This window comes from Puma concolor, chromosome E4 (assembly GCF_028749965.1).
Source record: "Puma concolor isolate L17-30 chromosome E4, mPumCon1.1.hap2, whole genome shotgun sequence".
Classification (NCBI taxonomy): Eukaryota; Metazoa; Chordata; class Mammalia; order Carnivora; family Felidae; genus Puma; species Puma concolor.
Window position 1 is genome coordinate 21118355 of NC_141683.1, and position 22233 is coordinate 21140587.

At 36.7% G+C, this 22233-nt stretch overlaps 1 long non-coding RNA gene across 1 annotated transcript in view; it reads right to left on the bottom strand.

The window, feature by feature from the left end:
- Nucleotides 1-22233, bottom strand: part of LOC147572488 (uncharacterized) — a 378016-nt gene that overhangs the window by 4477 nt on the left and 351306 nt on the right. Inside the window, exon 2 of the long non-coding RNA XR_015245923.1 lies at nucleotides 5507-5747. This is a non-coding gene — a long non-coding RNA (uncharacterized LOC147572488). The remainder of the gene's footprint in view (nucleotides 1-5506; nucleotides 5748-22233) is intronic.

Consider the following 22233-nt stretch of genomic DNA (forward strand, 5'->3'; position numbering starts at 1 on the left):
CCAGGGAGAAAAAAAAAAATTATTCCCAGAGATGGAAAACATTTTAAAAATTAGAAGGAAACTTAGAAACTAAAATCACATCCTTCCTCTTAGACACACACAAAAAACACGAGATCTCAGTTATTTCCTCTAATAACACAGCTGGTAAGTGGCAGAGCCCGTGAGAACAGTGCTTCTCTCCCACAGCGCCATATTGGCTCTTGTCCCTGCAGAAGCAGTGTAGACTCCTTCCCTGTTAGAACTGTGCTGAGGCCAGGGAATCTAAATTACTACAAATCCTCAAATACCCAGGCACTCTTCCTTCCACTGAATATTCAAATTGCTTTTTTATACTGTTTGCAACTTTTCTTGTTATCACAGAGTAAGATTTCATGTTGAATGACTGCCTCTTAGGTTTTCTCTAACAATGCATAGGAAGCCACAAATCAAACTTATAGAACTAGAGAAGTAGAAGATGATTGGTAATGAGCAAAAATACACTAGGTGTCAAAACAATTTGTTGAAAAATTCGGAACTGCAGGACCAGTATTATATCTCAACCAAAGGCCTTAAATAGCCATGCTTTCCTCTCATTTCCCCCACTCATTCTCCATCCCAAGCTATAATTGGGATGGGACAGAAAAAGGAACAATTGCATATGTTTGGAATAAAAAAATCAGGTTTTTGGAACAGTCGGTAGTGACAATTTTCAGTAAAATATCAGATGTATAACTTCCACATGTGGCTCTATTTATGTCTCTTTCATTCCATATGTTATTTGATTTCATCAGTTACCATTGATGAGTGATATTATGACTGGAATTTTTAAATAAAAAAGATTAACTTGCAAAAAATGATAACAACATTCACATTCCTGGTAAAATATTTAAATATTCAATGATTGTGTAATGTCATTTTCTAAAAATATGTCATTGGCTTTAAGAAATGAAGTGCTTCTATTAAAAACTAAGCTGAGCAGAATAGTAATAAAATTACAAGATATTGATATAGATGTAACCTTCAAATTTAAGAGTTTTCTCAGGCACAATGTTTTCTACTTTCTGACAGTTCCTACAGAATATATTTTAAAGCAATTATGTTTGACTTCCATTAGATCAGATGTAAACAAACTAAATTATATATTCCTAAAAAAATCCTAACTCCTTTAACAACCCATTGTGGATCTAAAATCCATGAATTTATTCAAAATCCTTTCAAATTTATTTGAGTATCAAATAGCAAGAATTCGTTAATAATGATTACTTAATCTTATAATTTTATGCAAATATGGTTTCTTGTATTTGCCTAAAAAGGATCTATTTCAGCCTAAAAATAAAATCAACAGATTTTTTTTATTAATACTATATATTGTAAAAATCTAAAACTTTTAGGGCATTGCAAAAATGAGCTAGTGTCAAACTTTATCTTCCCAAGCTTTTTTTTTAGTTTATCTATATACAGAATTCACTCTACTCACCTTCATTGCTTTACTTTTCTCTAGAGTTTTCCTAATTTTTTGTGGTGCAGTAACTAGTGTGTGTGTGTCTGTAGTATTTCCGATGAGACTACTTTTGGTATAATAAAGGCAGAGAAAAAAATTTTCTGTTTCCTTTTATGATACCCTTTCTTATAAACTTAGTATCATCTCGGCTTTTAAACAATAGTAGCACTCTGGCTCATAAATCTGGAGAAAAGACTAGATTTCTTAATTGAAAATTCAAGAAACTTTCAAGTCTATTTCTTTGGACTTGAAATTTAGATTGATTTGACTTCCTTTTGTTTAAGTGGATGCTGGTCAGCTAATCTTCCCAATTATGTATGTCCTAACATAAGCAATCAATATGAATCATTGTTGAAAAACTGAAACTGAACTAAACCAAACCAAAAAACCTCTGCATTCTAAACAAAAGAAAGAAGAAGGAGAAGAGAAGAAGGAAAAGGAGAAGGAGAAGGAGAAGGAGAAGGAGAAGGAGAAGGAGAAGAAGGAGAAGGAGAAGAAAATTCTGTTTAAAAATAAAAACAATTTGGTCTCAGTATCATTAGCCTTTCTCACATTTTTTTTCCTATGGAAAAATTCAATCTCCAGCCTTCACCCACACAATTCCTATATAACAGTTTCACCTCAATTATATCTAATGTGGGCCTGATTTGCTTCCCAACGACACAGTCAAGTAATTTATTTCACGGAGATGCCAATTAATTTAAAGTGAAACCTTTTCACAACCATGTGAAGAAGGTGGGATGTTGTCACAATAGTAATCAATTATTACATGAATAAAGAGTCACTCATTTTATGTTCCTCTTATTGTTTTGTCAGATTTGCCATTTCATTTTAATGAGAAATCATCAGGAATGAGTATCAAATGACAACTATTTACTTCAGCTTTGCCATTTCAGAAGAATTTTTATAGTTTCATACAATTACTACTTATAGTGTGTGTTTGAACATAAAATGTATACGTGTAATTCACTCTAACAATAAATGAATAGACATTTGTGTGCTTCCAAGTATAACAAGAAAATAACACTTTTTAAATGACCTCATTTCTTTAAGAAACCACATTGTTTTTTCTCCTTATTTTATTTAAGATGCAAAAACAGGATTGAATGTCTGGTAGAGGAAGAAAAAAAACCAACAAAGTTTAATCAGGTTATTGTTTAGTCGTTAAATATTTATGCCTTGTGTTATGTGTTATATCTAGATTAAAACCAGCTATGAATATTTCTGAGAAAAGAAAACTGTCTTATTCAATTCACATTCTTTTCTTGAGTAATGATTGTATAATTATCTATTCCTGGATATCTCACATAAAACATCATTGTGCTGACATGTTTTTACAGATAACGAATTTTAAAGCAGTTAGTTTCTTAAAAATATGATGTATTTTTTGTTCTAATACTTTTAACTTTTTGTGCATTTAGGAAATAAATTGTAATATTTGGATTGTTAATTTTGTGAATAATGATGGCTCAGGTATAGAATATAATAAATATCTGACTCTTTTTAAAACTGATTTTAAAAAGTCAAAGTTTTCATACTGTAGATATATTAAATATTATTGCATTTATTTCATATAGATTTTAATTTTTAATGTTTATTTTTGAGATAGAGACAGAGTGTGAGTGGGAGAGGGGCAGAGAGAGGGGGAGACACAGAATCTGAAGCAGGCTTCAGGCTCTAAGCTGTCAGCACAGAGCCCAACGTGAGGTTCGAACTCAAAAACCATGAGATCATGACCTGAGCCGAAGTCAGACTCTTAACCGACAGAGCCACCCGGATGCCCCCAGATTTTAAATAAAATATCTTATTTTTAAAGTGGTCTTTTAGGCCTCTAAAAAGTAAATATTTTTGTGCATGATGCCTTTGGAGTATTGTCTTTGTTCTACTTTCCAAATATGCCATGTTTACCACAAAGACATAATCATGAATTCAAAATCATAAGACTGGTTCTCCTTACTTCTTACAAACAGAAAACACAGGGGGAATTCCTATTATCTAGTAGGAAAACTAGATTTTAAAATTAATCGTTCAAAGCAGTGTTTGTTTCATATCTGGACATAAATCTTTCATGGGATCATACCAAAAATCCATTATTAAAAACCAGGAGCACTTCAAGGGAGATTTTAAATGTTGAATTTATGATTGATCTATTACAAGTTTTTTAGTATTATTTACTGTCCAACAATTCTATAGATTCTTTTATAGGATCTTCTTTTTGCTAGAAGCGGTCTTAAAATGAGTAAATAAACCCTAACACTAGAAAGTTAAAGATTGATTGGAAACTTCAAATCATGAGCCCTGTTTTAAATCAGATAAAAAGCCATTTTCCCAAATGTTATTTTTATGTTAAGGGGTAGACCAATGGAGAGTAAAAAGTATCATTAGGTAGTGATTTTAAGTATATTTAGAACTTCATTGAAAATCTAAGGTTATCTGTATATGTGAATGCACGCACACATCCACTGCAGGAACTCTGTTTCTGCTTAAGTTCCTGTCTTTTGAAATGAATTGCTTATTTCAATTGGTTATTTTTAAGTCCATACAAATTATGTTTCATAATACCTCCATTTCAGATAGGAGTAAAGACTCAGAAAAAAAGAACATGAAAGCAAGTGTTAATCAATTTAGAAGATTTATTTTTGAAATCAATAACCTTGAAAAAAGTCTAAATATAAGCAAAAAACATTTACTCTCTCATTCTGTAATTAAGTAAAATGAAATCATTAGCTCTGAAACATGAAGGAACATTTAAGTCCATGTGGAAACACTATAATTGTATATTCGTAAGTGTTGAATAACTATCATCTGATCAGTTGAGTTTTAAGAATTTCTCACTGAGTTAACAATCCTGAAGTAAGCAGTGTAGAAAACACAAAAAAATTTAAGTCTTCAGAAAGTGTGCCATAAACTGGAAAGACAGCAGTTTTCTACAGCAGCTCATAAAGTATTTTCACAGAGAAAATAATTTTTACCTTGTGTAAACTATGCAATTAAAAGAACTATAGCATATAAATTGCTGATAATTAATATTACTGCATACTATATATAATATAAAATACAAAATAAAATACATATAAAATATCACTATATGTAAAATAGACAAGACTTGCTAAAATGGGGCCAGCTGAAACTTAGAAACTGAGAACCAATGTGTGAGAAATGCAGTGGCCAGGTCCCAGGGAAGAGAGTTGGAGAAATCATGCAGCAGCAGGTGAGAACCATAGGTAGAGAGGTGGCTGGGTGGCTCAGTCGGTTAAACACCCGACTTCGGCTCAGGTCATGATCTCATGGTTGTGTGTTGACAGCTCAGAGCCTGGAACCTGCTTTGGATTTTGTGTTTCCCTCTCTCTCTGCCCCTCCCTCACTCACGCTCTGTGTCTCTCCCTCTCTGTCAAAAATAAACATAATAAAATAAAATAAAATAAAATAAAATAAAATAAAATAAAAACACGCAAAGGGCACAGTCTGACAGGGAAAGAAAAGTGCCAAAGGACACCTTGTAGTGGTTCTTTGGGCCTCGGAAGAAAGGAAGAATAATGCTAAAACGAACAGAAATATCTTGTTAAAAATCAGAAAGACTGAAGCAAGATCATGACTTAGGTTTATGTTAAAGGTATTCAATGTAACAAGTAAAATTGTAGGGCTGCCTATGTCTGGCCTGGAGTTCATGCTCCTCCTGAGGTAAGTAAAGCCCCTTCCTGTCAGCTTTCATAGACAGTTACAAATGCTCACATCCTCCACTTCTGAATGAAAAGGCTGTCTCCACACTTAGTCCTGCTCCATTTCTACCCTGTGGTATCCTCCTCACAACCACACATCAGGAAAATTTTGTCTGCACTTTATCTTCACCCATCCGAAATCCATTATTTAACTTAGTGCAAGTGGGGCTTTTCTCTTTGGCCCTCGCTTTTCACTGCAACGGCCAGGGCTGTTTGAGATTAAACCTAGTGACCAATTGTCAGTACTCCCATTATGGCCATGCTGCGGCATTGAACACTGTTAGCCACTTCCTTCATAAAACTTGACTCATGTGGTCTCTGTGATACCCCTTTTCGCTACGGTCTTCATTCCCCAGCTGCTCCTTTTCCATCAGCTTCATGGGCTCCTCTTCCTCCGCCTGCTCCTTAGTTTCCCAAAATTAGATTTCTGTTCTTGTTCTCATTCTCCTGTCCCTCAGTACACTCTCCTGAGGGCATCCACACCCCCAGTCTCCACCACCATGTATATTTTGACTCCTGGAGTGATTCAGGTCCTGTGGAATCTGAAACTTAAAGAAAAGGAATACAGAAATCTAAATACAAAATTATGTTTAAAAAAGTGAACACATACTTAAAACAAACAAAAAATCATACTCTTTGAGAAGCTGAAAAATACCACAGCATTATAGAATCCAAAAAAGTTAACGCAGTGTCATTAATCGTCTGGCACAACTCTATAATTTACTCCATTTCTACTATTTTGTAATATTATAGACAGAATGGAAAAATAAATCAGGCTTTCATCTAACATGGTTCATCAGATATAATTTTTATTACTGATATACGGAACACAAAAAACATGAGACTTCTTACACAGATAAACTTGCTGTACGTAGTATTGCTATAAATTTGTGTCTGAAAAAGGAATTCAGACAAAATTTACCTGTTACAATTCCCTTCAAAAAAATGAGACATTTGTAATTCTGTATTTCATTATTAAACACAACCGTAAAAGAAGAGAACTTGTGTCTGACCAAGCACTAGTAAAAGCGAAATTATCCACCGGAAGTTGTACACATCTGAATGATTAGGAGAATTTCCCACAGAGCAACTTGCAATTCCACATATTCAGACTTTGTTTCTCCTCCATGACCCATATTTTTCTCTACAAGTACCTTGGGACACTTGGCCTTGTCTCTTCGCGTTGTTATGTCAGGTGAGTCAGCACATGGGGAGTAGACATGTTCTTAAAGCCTTTCCTGAATCAGGATGGCTAGCAACCGCTCAGCTGTGCAGGGACATCCTAAGTACGTCATCCTCAACCTTTATCTTCAATACTAAAATTCTGTATCATCATCACGTCTCTGTTGGATCCCCAAAACTCACCCAACTATTGTCGAGAGGGAGAGTGTGGAGGAGGGAAGTCAGAGTGGAAAGGGATATCAGTCTTAGAAAATTGTGGTTAAAATACCTTATTTCTGCAAATTTTACAAAAACATACAGCCATGTGAGCACGGTGTTAAGGTCCCTCCCAGAGTCATGCTAGTGAGGTGGCCTAAAGTTTACCTAATCCAGATGGACGTGCCCACCTAGCTGTTACACAAACATCTCAAGTTGTACACACTCAAAAACGATTTGGCAATCTTACCTCCATATAGCACCTCTGATATCCTCTAGTCCTCCTTCAGTTATCAGTCACCTATCCCCGAGTTGCCTAAGTCTAAATGAAAGAGAATGTCTAATTCTCCCTCAGTCTCAAATCTCAGTAATCGCTACCTGATGTTGATTCCACTTATTTCCATAAACACTGCCACAACCATAGTGGAGATCCTCTTCATTTCTTCCATCCTTCTAACAGTCACCGAATTGGCACCCTCTGTGCCAGTCTTACCACGATGCAATTCATTTTTACATTTTGCCAGAGAGAGAAAGCTTTCTGAGCTGAAAATTATATTAAGTCATCCTCTTAAGGACTTAAGACAAAGAGAAAGCACGAGTGGGGGTGGAGCAGAGAGAGAGGGAGAGAGAATCCTAAGCAGGCTTTGAACTTGCAGTGCAGAGCCCAACGTGGGGCTCGAACCCATGAACCGTGAGATCATGACCTGAGCCAAAGCTGGATGACTAACCGACCGAGCCACCCAGGCGCCCCAGTTTCTGCTTTTTTGTTGAGCCACACCTCCATCTATTCAGTGTTCCTCATCTCTATACCATTCTACATTCCAATAATATTAAAATCTTATAGCTGGCCACACCATTGCCAAGCATTTATACCCATTGCTCCTTCCGCCCAAAACATCACCAACTGAATAACTGGCTCCAATTCCTCTGGTGTTTTGGAACTCTTTCCAGCATGACTGCTTGGACCACTGCCACTACCCTTTATCCCTCTAACCTGGCTCAAGGCTTCCCAGATAAACCCATTCTGTGCCCTTATTAGACTATGAAACATGTATTACAACTGGTCTCGTGTTCATATTTTAAAAAATGCATGAATTTGGTGAACAAAGCTCTGACACCTGGAGGGTGCTGCAGTGGTTTTAGGTTTGCCATATTTGTATACGATGGCCTGTTGAGATCCTGTTAAATGTTCCATGAGAGTTGATAATAATGTAAATTTCCCACTAAGGCAGAAGCTATAACTGACAGGAAAGCTGAGACTTTTTTACTCTCAAAATCATGAGAATATCTACTCTATCTTTACAGGCTTTAAATATCATCCTTCTTACTTGATCACAAATCATCTTGTTCCACACGATTAAGACCGGTTAGAGTGAAGAATCATAAAAATAAGTAAATATATACGTAAATAAGGATGACCTAAAATATCTGACAATAAGTCAGAGAAGCAAATTATTTTGCTTACAGCTTTTTCACCTTTATCTTTTGATTTCATACCGACAATCAAAATTCTTCAATTTATAGTTCCAGTTTCTTTAAAGTGAATGAGAACCTAAGGACATAATCTGAATGCAGAAATTCTTCCAGATTTTTATTTTCCAAATGTGGGAGCCCATTCCAGTTGTGGAGTCAGCAGTCAGACTATTTATGGAAGTTGCCCACATTTTCATAACTTGGGTAAGGGGAAGAGTTCAACTATTTAGAACAAAAGGTATACCTGGTCCCCCGTGCTTTCCAAATGCCTCACCAAGTGCACTCTGGGTTATACGAGAAGAGAGATTCTCAGAGACTGGGTTTTTAAACCCAATCAGCCCCAATCCACACCTAAGAAGGAAATGTAACTCCACCGCTATTACCATATCATATAAAAGGTAACAAACTTGCTAGTTGTGACTGTGCCACAAGGCATAAAGATAATATAGAGGGACTTTACATATAGCATAGATACTTTCAAAACTACGCCCTTCCAGAGGCCTGATTATAGTCTAGCACACCAAACTTTTGCTGCTGTTTTACTCACACTTAACTGAATAACAAAATTTAGCAATTCACCTTTGTTGAGTCTTTTCAAAGCATTGGTCTGCATTGAATAAACTTTCTCTTCCTGCACTAATTTTATTTGTGTATTATTTAATTGAATCATGTATTAACAATAGTAAGTAAAGTTTACATAAAGAAGTGCGGGGGAAACTTCCCTTTCAATAAACATTCAATTCTACTGGTATGAGGAAATGAGCACTGGCTATAAGATTTCAATATTGCAGAAAGCAAAGAGTATATTTAAAAAATGGAGAGTGGAACAACTCTATGAGGCCCTTCATTGGACTTCTGTTAAGAGAATATCTAGACTGACTTTTAAGATTAGTAATGTAGGAAAATCCATACTTAGTTGTCCAACTAAGTTGTCCGCCTAAGTTGTTGATGGTGTATTAAGAAAACCAGAGCTTGAGGCATCACAATCCTGGACTTTAGCTTCTACCACAAAGCTTCAATCATCAAGATAGTATGGTATTGGCACAAAAACAGACACATAGGCCAATGGAATAGAATAGAGAACCCAGAATTGGACCCACAAGTGTGTGACTAATTAATCTTTGACAAGGCAGGAAAGAGTATCCAATGGAAAAAAAGACAGTCTCTGTAGCAAATGGTGTTGGGAGAGCTGGACAGCAACATGCAGAAGAATGAAACTGGACCACTTTCTTATACCATATACAAAAATACACTCAAAATGGATGAAAGACCTAAATGTGAGACAGGAAGCCATCAAAACCCTAGAGGAGAAAACAGGCAACAACCTCTTTGACCTCAGACTCAGCCATGTCTTACTCGACACGTCTCCGGAAGCAAGGGAAATAAAAGCAAAAATGGGCTATTGGGACCTCATCAAGATAAAAAGTTTCTGCACTGCAAAGGAAACAATCAACAAAACTAAAAGGCAACCGACGGAATGGGAGAAGATATTTGCAAATGATATATCAGACAAAGGGTTAGTAGCCAAAATCTATAAAGCACTGACCAAACTCAACACCTGAAAAACAAATAATCCAGTGAAGAAACGGGCAGAAGACATGAATAGACACTTTTCCAAAGACATACAGATGGCCAACAGACACATGAAAAGATGCTCAACATTGCTCATCATCAGAGAAATACAAATCAAAACCACACTGAGATACCACCTCATACCAATTAGAGTGGCTAAAATTAACAACTCAGGAAACAACAGATGTGGAGAAACAGGAACCCTCTTGCACTATTGGTGGGAATGAAAACTGGTGTAGCTGCTCTAGAAAGCTGTGGAGTTTCCTTAAAAAATTAAAAATAGATCTACCCTACAACCCAGTAATAGCACCACTAGGAATTTATTCAAAGGATACAGGAGTGCTGATTCATAGGGGCACATGTACCCCAATGTTTATAGCAGCACTTTCAACAATAGCCAAATTATGGAAAGAGCCGAAATGCCCATCAACTGATGAATGGATAAAGAAGATGTGGTTTATATATACAATGGAATACTACTTGGCAATGAGAAATGAAATCTTGTCATTTGCAACATGTGGATGGAACTGGAGAGTATTATGCTAAGTGAAATAAGTCAGAGAAATACAGATATATGTTTTCACTTATATGTCGAATTTGAGACACTTTACAGAAGACCACAGGGGAAGGAAATAGGAAAAAAAAATAGTTTCAAACAGAGAGGGAGGCAAACCATAAGAGACTTTTAAATACAGAGAACAGGGGCGCCTGGGTGGCGCAGTCGGTTAAGCGTCCGACTTCAGCCAGGTCACGATCTCGCGCTCCGTGAGTTCGAGCCCCGCGTCGGGCTCTGGGCTGATGGCTCAGAGCCTGGAGCCTGTTTCCGATTCTGTGTCTCCCTCTCTCTCTGCCCCTCCCCCGTTCATGCTCTGTCTCTCTCTGTCCCAAAAATAAATAAACGTTGAAAAAAAATTAAAAAAAAAATAAATACAGAGAACAAACTGAAGGTTGATGGTGGTGGGGAGAGAGGAAAATGGGTGATGGGCACTGAGGAGGGCACTTGTTGGGATAAGCACTGGGTGTTGTATGTAAGCGATGAATCATGGGAATCTACTCCCAAAACCAAGAGAACACTGTATACACTGTATGTTAGCTAACTTGACAATAAATTATATTTTGAAGAAAAAAATGAAAAAACGAATAGGGAAGAGAAAATTGGTCCATTTATTGTGAGAGCTTAAATTTCTGTGAGTTAAAAATATGATTCAAATGCAATATAAAAATAAATACACACTGACAAAACTATTTTACTTAATATAAAAGAACCAGCAAGATAGTAAGCTTGTTTCAAAGCAGATGAGTGAGATTGAACTACTTATAGCCAATTGAAGATACTAAAACATAATTACAAAGCTGTATATGAAACCAGCTAATAGCCTAAAGAGTAATACAGCCATGATCTTAGGATATCTTTTCTACCAGACACAAATCTATTGTTCCTCCAATGGGCAAAGGTCACTTGCAACTTATCAATCCAAAAGTTATCATCTACCTTCATGGAGTCTGAATCCTGATCAGTTGTAAATAGTAAATCAAACAATGGTTCATTCCCATAGAGCAGGAGTTGGCAAATATTTTCTGTAAAGCACCAGGTAGTAAATATTTTAGTATTTATGGGCCACATAGTCTCTGTCACATACTAATATTTGTTTCATTTTTTAATAACTCTTTAGAAATGTAAAATCCATACTTAGCTCAAGGGCTGAACAAACACAGGCCCTGTGCCAGATGTTACCTGTGGGCCATAATTTGTCAAACCACTGCCCTAGGCAATAAAATAATCCTTGGAGGAACCTGTTGCACAAGGCTCTAGCATGACACTGAAAAAACTGTGGTCTTCACTTGCCTTTTCCCCAGATTTTGGGTAATTTTTTAACCATACAAATAAGGAAGCAGAAGCAGAGAGTAAATTGGCTCAAAATTCTAAAGGAAGATGCATAACTGGGACTTGAGTTTGACTTCAATGCCTTGTTCTCTCATCTCTTTTAATCACATATATGCATACAGACACACACACACGCAGTTGTTACACAATTTTTGTGAATTTTTTTAAAAGATTTTATTTTACTTATTCCTTTTATATTGTGATACATAAGATATGTCACAAGAAATCCAGTCAACACTGTTTTCCATATTGCTATGTTGGGTAATTGTAATCATAGCCCATTCTACCTGCAAAAAAGTCAGTGAGAGTTGAGAAGTAAAAGAGAGAGAAGAACCTAGAAGGAAGGAGTGAAAGAAAATGAGGGAACTCTGACTAGTAAGGGCAATAAAGGTGTTTATCACTTCAAGAGAGTTGTCAGGGTCCAGTAGGGAAAATAAAAACCATTCTGGGTATGTTAAAGAGAGGACATTTAATACATGGAATTAATTATAGAAGTTATGGGTGAGGGCACCTGAGCGGCTCAGTTAAGCATCCAACTTTGGCTCAGGTCATGGTCTCGCAGTTCATGAGTTCGAGCCCCATGTTGGGTGAGATCAAGCCCACTTCAGGTGGGCTCAAGTCTTGCTTCGGGATTCTCTCTCTCCTTCTCTCTCTGCCCTCGGTTTGTTCTCTCTCTCTCTCTCTCTGTTTTAAAAATAATAAAAAAACAGAAGTTATGGGTGAGCTGAATAGCTAAAAAAACGGGGGGGGGGGGGGCTGGTGATGAAATGCAGAGATTAACACCAGCAGAAAGCCACTGTCACTTTTAGGGCTAACAGTACACCAAGAGGAGGGGGGTGTTAACGGACCTCAAAAGCCAGAAGTGTCTGTTGTGGCCAGAAGACCATGGTGAGAGTTGACTGGGAGAAGTTGGAAACACAGAAGGAAGGCTAAGTTTAGAGGTGTGGAGAAGACACAGTCCCTGTTGGGGATAACACCCAGGACAGAGAGGAGGGAAAAACACCATGGATTCTCTCTTCCCAACTCCATTCATCAATACTTGTCTACGGTTCCCATGAATCAACCCACTAAGCTTAAAAAAAAAAAAAATGTAAGGAAAAGAGGAAAGGAAAAGTAAATATGGAAATAGAAGTAGGGAAGAAACAAGAACCAAAGAGAAATCAAGAGAGAAGGAAGTACAGTGCACAATACAGCATATTGATTATCAAGACTAAGCTTTCATTTCTGCACAATGATAGTCGCCATTTCCTGATAAAGCACCCAAGTTAATTTATGAAAGGGAATGTTTAAAAAGCGGGAACAACTATGAAATATACATAACTCCCTAACCTCAAGCATATTTATCACTATTAACATTATAATTGTCAGACACCAACTATTTTAAAAATCTGTTAAATTTACATAATGAAAAAGAACACTCTTACCTCACTGAATTTGCACTTTTCTGATAATTTTAAATCCTAAATATAACAACATATTATTATCCTGAATTACTTTTATTAAATCTGCATTATGAAATAAAAAATATTTAAATCTTTAAGTGCTTAATGAAAATTTCTATTTTATGAAATATATGTATTATTTGAAACTCTATTTGATTTATTTAAACCTGCTGTTTCAGGGTGCCCAGATGGTTCAATCGGTTTAGCATCTGATTCTTGATTTCAGCTCAGGTCATGATCTCAAGGTTCATGGGAATGAGTCGTGTGCCAGGCGCTGTGCTGACAGCTCAGAGCCTGGAGCCAGCTTGGGATTGTCTCTCCCCCTCTCTCTCTGCCCCTGCCCCATTCATGCTTCATGCTCATTCTCTCTCTCTGTCTCTCTCTCTCTCTTTCTCTTTCTCCCCCCTTTCAAAATAAATATTTATAGAAATAAATAAAACTTGTTTAAATTAGGCTGCTTACAATTTTTTAGAATGCTACCAAAATTATAAACAATTGTAATGTTCCATGAATTTAAAATAGTATTTAGTAGCAATTAGACATTTACAGGTTTTAAAATACAACCATATGGGGCGCCTGGGTGGCGCAGTCGGTTAAGCGTCCGACTTCAGCCAGTTAAGCGTCCGACTTCAGCCAGGTCACGATCTCGCGGTCTGTGAGTTCGAGCCCCGCGTCGGGCTCTGGGCTGATGGCTCAGAGCCTGGAGCCTGTTTCCGATTCTGTGTCTCCCTCTCTCTCTGCCCCTCCCCCCGTTCATGCTCTGTCTCTCTCTGTCCCAAAAATAAATAAACGTTGAAAAAAAAATTTTTTTTTAAAAATAAAATAAAATACAACCATATGTAAATATGAACAAGTTGTAAACATTTGTATTAAGCCTGAATATTTCAGAAACTTGCCTTGAGAAAAATACGATTTCCTGGGGACACGAAATATCAGAAAATAATTGAGGAACATTATGAAAAAAGTTTTTCTTCTAAATTTCAACAGTTCTTATTTTTTAATGTGGTTACTTTGAAATGTCAATTACATTATATATCTGTTGATCAGCGACCGTGAGTATTTCTCAGAAAGCTGGCAATTTTCCAGCCTTGCTAATTCTTCAGTGTTCCATGGCAGCTAGTTCAGATCTGTCTTGTTCTTCGCAAATATCATCTCCTGTCACTTCCCACATTAGTCTTTCATGGCTGAGGCACCTGGATGGCTCAGTTTAAATATCCGACTTCAGCTCAGGTAATGATCTCTCAGCTCATGGGTTCAAGCCCTGCATCTGGCTCCGTGCTGGCAAGGCGGAGCCTGCTTGGAATTCTCTCTCTCCCCAGCTCTCTCTGCCCTTCCCGCACTTGTGCTTTCTCTCTCAAAATGAATAAACAAAACTTTAAAAAAAAAAAAAAGAGTCTCTTCTATGGTTTGCTTCCCTCTCTCTCTTTTTTTTTTCTTTCTCCTATGTTCATCTGATTTGTTTCTTAAATTCCACATATGAGTGAAATCATAGGGTATTTGTCTTTCTCTGACTGACTTATGTCACTTAGCGTAATACTCTCTGGCTCCATCCACTTCATTGTGAATGGCTGAAAAAATTTAATGTGAAACTTTTAAGATTACTTTTCTCCCAAGAATAAAATGTTAAGCTTAGAAAAGTTGTAACTTTTCCACAAAACATGCAGTGCACTGGCTGTCAAGAGCGACACAATACATTATGCAAATGTAATTTTACCCTCACCGTAACACTGAATAAATGCACATACCATATCATAATGAAACATGTCTTCTTAGTATTATTCTAAACTTACCATACAACAACTCAGCTATCAGTAAAGGGTTAGTCAGTATATGCTACAAGTATTTGTCAAAACCGAATCTATAATTAATTCTATATCATAAATCTTAAAATAATACCTTACTCTTCTCACTTTGTTATTTTTTATTAAGATTTTTAATGTCTATTTTTGAGAGAGAGAGACAGACAGAGACAGAAACAGAGCTTGAGCAGGAGAGGAGCAGACAGAGACAGACACAGAATCTGAAGGAGGCTCCGGGCTCTGAGCTGTCAGCACAGAGCTGGACGTGGGGCTCAAACCCACAAGCCACAAGATCATGATCTGAGCCAAAGTCAGATGCTTAACTGACTGAGCCACCAACAGGTGTCCCTGTTATTTTTTTGAAGCTTATTTGTTTATTTTGAGAAAGGGAGAGAATATGAGATACCATCTCCTATCTTCCCAAGTAAGCGAGAATAGGGGCACCTGGGTGGCTCAATCAGTTAAGCGTCTACTCTTGATTTCTGCTCAAGTTCATGGGATCGAGCCCCACATTGGGCTCTGTGCTGACAGCGAGGAGCCTGCTTGGAATTCTCTTTCTCCCTCTCTCTCTCTGCCCCTCCCTGGCTCATGCTCACCTGTTCTCTCTCTCTCTCAAAATAAATACATAAAAATTTTTAAAAAGATATGAGATTTTATATTACTTTTAATTAACAAGTCAGCCTACTAAAATTTCATAGATGCTAGCAGAAGACACAAGACTCATGAATCTGAGACCATAAATGTTATTATTCATAGCCATAGCAGTAAGCCGGATTATCAGCATTCTTGTGTCCCACCTCCCACAGGGCAATGTGCAAAGGGACACGTGACACCTGCCTGCTCAGTGGTTTGTTACAATAGAGAAATCCTGAGTATAGGGAATCTGAATCTTTTATAGAAGGCGGTAACTATGCCTATCCTTTGTTCTGAAGAGACACTATTTTCCAAGGCTGTTTGCTGCACAAACATCTTTGAAAAACTATACCAGAGCAAAAGTCTTGGTCAGTGCCTCTGCTTTTAACTTGGGCAGAAATGTGAGAAGATCATGGAGAACTGTCTCCCAACAACCACCCAAAGACCAGAAAATAATGAGTCTTGTTATAAGGAATATGGGGGAAATGCTCAGACATTTTCATTCTATTGACTGTGAGGATAGAGATGCATTTGAACTTTCAGGAAGCCATTCCCTGAGGGCAGGAGATAATAATCAACAGAGAAAAGGTAACAGTCATCTTTTGTTAGAGAAAAAAATACATCAAAGTACATTACTTTGTATGAGATGAGATTTTTCTCTCCTTGGAAGCTCTTCAACAAGCTGCCTACAAATGGATAAGAGATATGCCTAGAAAAAGAGGCCTATATTTTTTAAAGATGGTAATACTTTGAGTTAACAGATTGCATTTAAAATAAGTGTCACAAGTGAGATGACTCAACTGAAACTTCACTGCTCCCAGATCTGCTGTTTGCTGTCTTCTAAAAAGAAGTCATCATTTCAAATCCTAAATTTACCATATATAGATTTAGTTGTGTCACACCTTGTGGCTCCATATTGTGGTTATGCAATATTGCAGCTGAGCAATGTTGCCCGCTCGGAAGTCAGCTTCATTTACTGTGTCACTTTAGTCCTGAAAGCCCTGTGCAGTAGACACCAATCCATTTCCATTTCTGTTGAAATCAATTTGTGTGAATTGGGAGTCATACTAAATTCTGGTGTTACACACGTTTTAAAAATAATTAAACACAGTTCCCACCATGAGTGGCACAGGACAGCTTCTTACCAATTCACTTTTTATCAAATACAAAGATATAACTTAGGCATGCATTAAATCAACTACAGTAAAACATTTTAAGGAAAAACGGCATTAAAACAATGAGTGAAAATCATCGAGTTTTCTTTTTTTGATGGTTGGTGATCTAATCTTTAAAATTTATGATTTATGCCAATTCCGTCAAAAAATCTCTACAAAATAGGGAAATGTCTTAAGTAACTTGATATCCTGTGTTATACAGTATAGGTGTCTAAGACTGTGCACCATATTGCTCAACAATACTTTTTTTTAATCTATTTAATTTTGCCTATTATTTTGTTCTTAATTTCTTCCTGCAGAGTTTTTACTTTCACCTACCTAATCTGTTGTTGGAAGTAAGAATAATCCAAGTTGACCAGATAATGGAAAAAGCAGTTACTGTCCCAATCCCTCGTGGCCTCAGCCATCCAATCTATCCGTTTGTCCATCTACCCTTTTATCCAGTCATCTATGTAATCCTTTAATTAATACAGCAAATAATTAACTGTTGAGTTGCTTCATAACCGTGGCTGATAGAAAAATGAATGAGAAGCAAAGACTTCTCTCAATGGGTTAAATAATATGTTAAGTTCACTGATCAAGTTATAGGACAATTACAACAAGAACACAATGATAGAAGGTCCTGTATATGAGTCAGACGAGATGAAGCAGAGACTTTAAGGAAGAAAAAGAATGTATGTGTATGAATGTGTGTCTGTTTGCCAGTTTGGAACAGAGCCTCAGAAGAAATCTAAGGAATAAGTTAGGTTTAAACCAATCCTCAAATCTTACCAGAGAGGGTGATAACATATGTAATGTCATTGGAGAAAAAGAGGAGGGGGTAGAGAGAGATAGAGACAGACAGACAGAGAGAGAAAGAGAGAGAGAGAGAACTACAACTTTAGAAAACTTCAATGCCCACCCAGCTTCATTCTGGTCCTGTATCTATTCATTGGTCTCCTCATTTCTGTAGCCGATTGTGAAAGTCGATATATACAGCGTCCCTAGAAATTCTACCACTCCTCTCCCCAGTCAACACCTAAAAAGCTAAGATTGTAGGTGTCCACACAAAAGAGGAATAGAACTTTTCCTCTTGGCTTGGCTTTGCTGCCTGATGATGTGCCACAAGTTAGAGGCGTTGATTCTCTCATTACAGAAATCTTTGTTGAACACTTACCATGAGGTATGTAATGCACCAGTTTCTAGAGATACAAAAATGAATAGATTAGATACCTCCCTCTTTGGAAAATACAATTTAGCAGCAAAGAGAAAACAAAGTAAATCCAATAATAGTTTTTGTTCAAGGGAAAGGACAGTGTTCATGAAAGAATATATCAAAGTCTGACAGGGACAAAAGCTCAGATAAAGCTTTCCAAAAGGTGTCTTATATTCTGTACGTTGGAGTGAGAACTAAGCTATGGAAGAAGTTTAACGAAGTAACAAAATCAAAACTTTGTTTTAGAAAGATAAATGTCTGTAGTGTCGAAATGCCTTGGAAATGAGCAAAATTTCTGCTTCGAAATGTTAAATGTTTATGTATAATCTTGTAAATTCAGGAATGTTTATCAAAATAGTCTATTTATTCCGCCTCCTTTCCACATGCAAGTTATCAGCAACTTCAGGTCAAGAAGCTTTCTTTTCACAAAGCAGTGGGACAGTGCTTCATACACAGTAAACACTTTTTAAATACTCTTATAATGTCTAATTTAGAACCAGAAAATACAACGAACTGAAGCTGGAAGTGTCTGTGTGCTCCCTGTAAAGTATAGAGAAGCTGATCCAAACCCTGAAAGTGGTTACAAATGTGGTAGGCATGATTATAAACACCTCCATTGCATAAACCTTTCTTGCTCTGCATGCCACTGAATTAAAAAATTATATCAAAGTTTGATTAAAGCTCTGTGACCAGTTCTTTGAAAATAGCAACTAGCCTCTCTGTTGCCTAGTTCCTCGGTCTACACCCGTGTAGTGGGTTCACGGGTCAGGAACAAAACTAACATTTTCCCTAAACTCTTCCTTGAACCTCTCCAGCTAATCTCCAGAGGAAATTCCCAGTGGGACCCATAATGGTATGTTGGAATGAGATCACCTTTCTACCTGATCATTTCACATCAAAATTCATTCCATTAGGGGGAAAAATTCACCACTAAACTTTCATCCAGTTCAAAGTCTAAATATGGGAGGAAGTGAAAGAGCACCGTGGTGGAAAATCAACTGCTTGCTGCTAATTAGGTGCTTCTGCAATCCCCCAAGGAAGGCCTGCTAGCCAATTAAGCTTAATTGCTCAGTGCCAGGGCCTAGGGGTCTGGCCCATCCAGAACTCACAACTGTAGCTGTAGGGACTTCTTCACCCAGAGCAGGGTTTCAACCCCTTGCTTCTCAAACTAATCTCGGTGACACTTTATCTTAATGCACTCAAGCCGAGGAAGAGGGCATATCCTACCTTTAGAATGTTGCCCATTATTTAAGATTGATTTCCAATTAGTTTTCTTTTTATGAACTTCAACATATTCCCTACTAAGTTTTTGCTACTTAACTTGGTTTATAATAATCAAGAGAAGTGCTGGAGAAAAATTCCCCTGTGGGGAAATAGGAGTGTAAAATTATCATTATGAAACACAAAACACACAATTTAATAAAAATGAGAACTCATTAAGTTATATATTTCTTTAATTTCACAAACAAAAAAATTAAACTTGCCTCTAATTTAGAAAATATTCCCAAAATTGTCAGTTATAGGAATGATGAACAGATTGCATATATCCTGCAGATGAACAGATTTCATATATCCACCTTTGTAAAGATATCATTTTCTGATATTATTCTTTCTCTAAAGCTTTTTTTTCAGGATCTTGATAACTAAGATTTTTCAGGATATATTCTCCATCTAACATTGACAGGAGTAAAATCACAAACCTATGCCTGACTCATTCTCTTTTCAGATTTATTTTTATAAATAAGTAAGTTGCTATGCCTCCTAGTCACCATGACAGCTTTCTGCAATGCCTGAAAACTCACCCTTTCACAATGACACTCCTGTCCTACTCAGATTCCACTATTTGCATTTAAAATGAACGAATGCTGAATTAAATTCTTATTCAAGGCCTTTCTGCAAATGGGTTTGTATGAGGTTGCTGTTGGAGAGTGAATAATATCCATACGGCATTCATTAGTCATAGAAATAAGCAAAGGGGATTTATAGGAAATGATTGAATTTGGAAGCTAATTTTTTTCTTTCTGGTGGCATTATCGATTTCTTGACTTCCTTCCATTTTTCTTTAGTTCTAAAAGCACAAATGATAGGCAAGAAATTTACTAAAAATACCATCTTCCAAGAAAAATTTGTGTATGGATTAGGACAAGAAGTGTGTATGTATATAAGAGAAATCTAGAAGAAGAAAAAAAAAGAAATAACAATGCCTACATAGGGAGGAAGGATGAGAAAAAGAAGAGACCAAAAAAGAGAAGGTCACATTACATAAGTTCTATGCCAATTATGATTATAAAGAGCATAATGGGTTTTATTTTGCAATATTTTGATGCAAGTGTCACTACAATCTAGTTACACATCATATTCATGCAGACATATCTTGACAGTTTGCTCTGTCATGGCCAAGTGGTCCTAAGGTTTTTGATTTTCTAAAACTCTGTGGGAGAAGCTGAGGCTCACTCAGCACACAACTCCTGATTTCAGCCCAGATCATGATCTCATGGTCACGAGAGATTGGTCATGAGAGATCAAGCCCCAAGACAGGATCTGCACTAAGCGTGAAGCCTGCCCTCTCCCTCTCTCTCCGCCCCTGCCTCTCTCTCTCTCTCTCTCTCTCTCTCTCAAAATAAATAAATAAACATTGAAAAAAAACCTGTGTGAATGTGTAAAATGAGAAAAGTAGCCAGAAAAGGAAATGACATCATGGAAATTATTTAAAATTGGATCTTTCCAAGCTCTAGTCTAATTGAATAAATATAAGTAAATATATTTTAAATATATATATTATATAAAATATATATTTATTTTATAATATATATAAAGATATTTATTTAATATAAGTTATATGTTAAATATATATTTAAATGTAAATATACTTTACATTGTAGGTAAATTCATGGGACAATTTGGAAAAGAGTTTTAAAATAAACACATATGAAAAATTCTTTCTACTAAGCAATTAATCATGTTAGAAAGTTTCAAAAATGTTGAACAAAGTACAGAGGAGACTAAATACTTTCATAATTCCATCAGATGGTGTATTAGTCTGCTAGCACGGCCATAAAACAATGGACCACAAACTGGGTGCATTAAAAGAGAAATGTATTGCCTTACACTTCTGGAGGCTAGAAGTCTGAAATCATGGTATGGACAGGATTAGTTCTTTCTAAGTCTCTCCTTGGCTTGTAGATGGCCATGTTTAGGTTCATGTGGAATTCTTTCTGTGTCCAAATTTCCCTTCTTTTATAAAAACACCAGTTATCTTGGATTAGAAACCCACCCTACTAATTATGACCTTATTTTAACCAAATGCATCTGCAACAATCCTACCTCCAAATAAGGTCACATTCTGAGATACTGAGGGTTAGGACTTCAACTTATGGAATTTGGTGGGGATACACAATTCAACCTATAACAGGTATGGCCCTCTTTTGAAAGGAAAAATACTAACAGATAACCAACATTGACAAATTACTTTTATGTTAGTGTCATCTAAATAACCGAATAAATATGTATTTTATACTTCACATAATACTAAATAGCCAAAAACAAAATTTTAAATGATATACAAATAAAATAAATTTAAATTAACACTAATTTATCATAATAGAAGTGCCATTTGCTGCAGCCATATCGCACTTCAGAATATGAATGTGCTTTGTAAAGCTGTAGTATTAGTTCTTTTGATTTCAATATGTGCCATGGATAATTCCATTTTTCCACTAACTTCTTCTATTTGAACCTCCAAAACAGAAGTGGTCTCAGTAGTACATGGCTTCCCCTTTTTGGACATCTGGTATGTTAGAATTAAGAGACAGTATTATCTCTTGCTCCGAATCTCGTTTGAGTTATCAATATAATATGGTATCAAATATATCAAAATCGTATTTCTCTCATTACATAATCCACTCATTCGTTCCTTTGCCCTCAACTACTATTCCTACTTTTCTTCATTTATGCTCCAACTTTTCCACTTTTGGAAGGGACATTAGGTTCAGCCACTGTGCTGGTCTAGATTGCTAGTCTAGTAAATACCTTCAGTCCCCTTCCATTCATGTTAGGGTAAGGTCACATGGGTACAGAACTGGTGGGCTCTCTTGACCAGCAGGCATTACTGTTGTAGTCACTGTTAGTCCCACTTTTGCCAGATGGGTAAGGCAGAGCCCACCCCCTCAGGCCCTTAGGAATTCTGACATAAAAGTTTAAAAATATCATTAGACTGTCTTGTTTGGGAGTCATCCCTGTTCCCAACACTTATATTGGAAGCCCTGGTCCACACTGCATGAGGAGGAAAAAGAAAACTGAGTGATACGGGAAGGAAGGAAGGAAGGAAGGAAGGTGGAGGAAAGGAAAGGAAAGAAAGAAAAAAGAAAAAGAAAGAGAAAGAAAGAAAGAAAAGAAAAGAAAGAAAAGAAACAAAGAAGGAAAGAAAAAGAAAAAAAGGAAAAAGGGAGGGAGGAAGGAAGGGAGAGAGAGAGAGAGAGAGAGA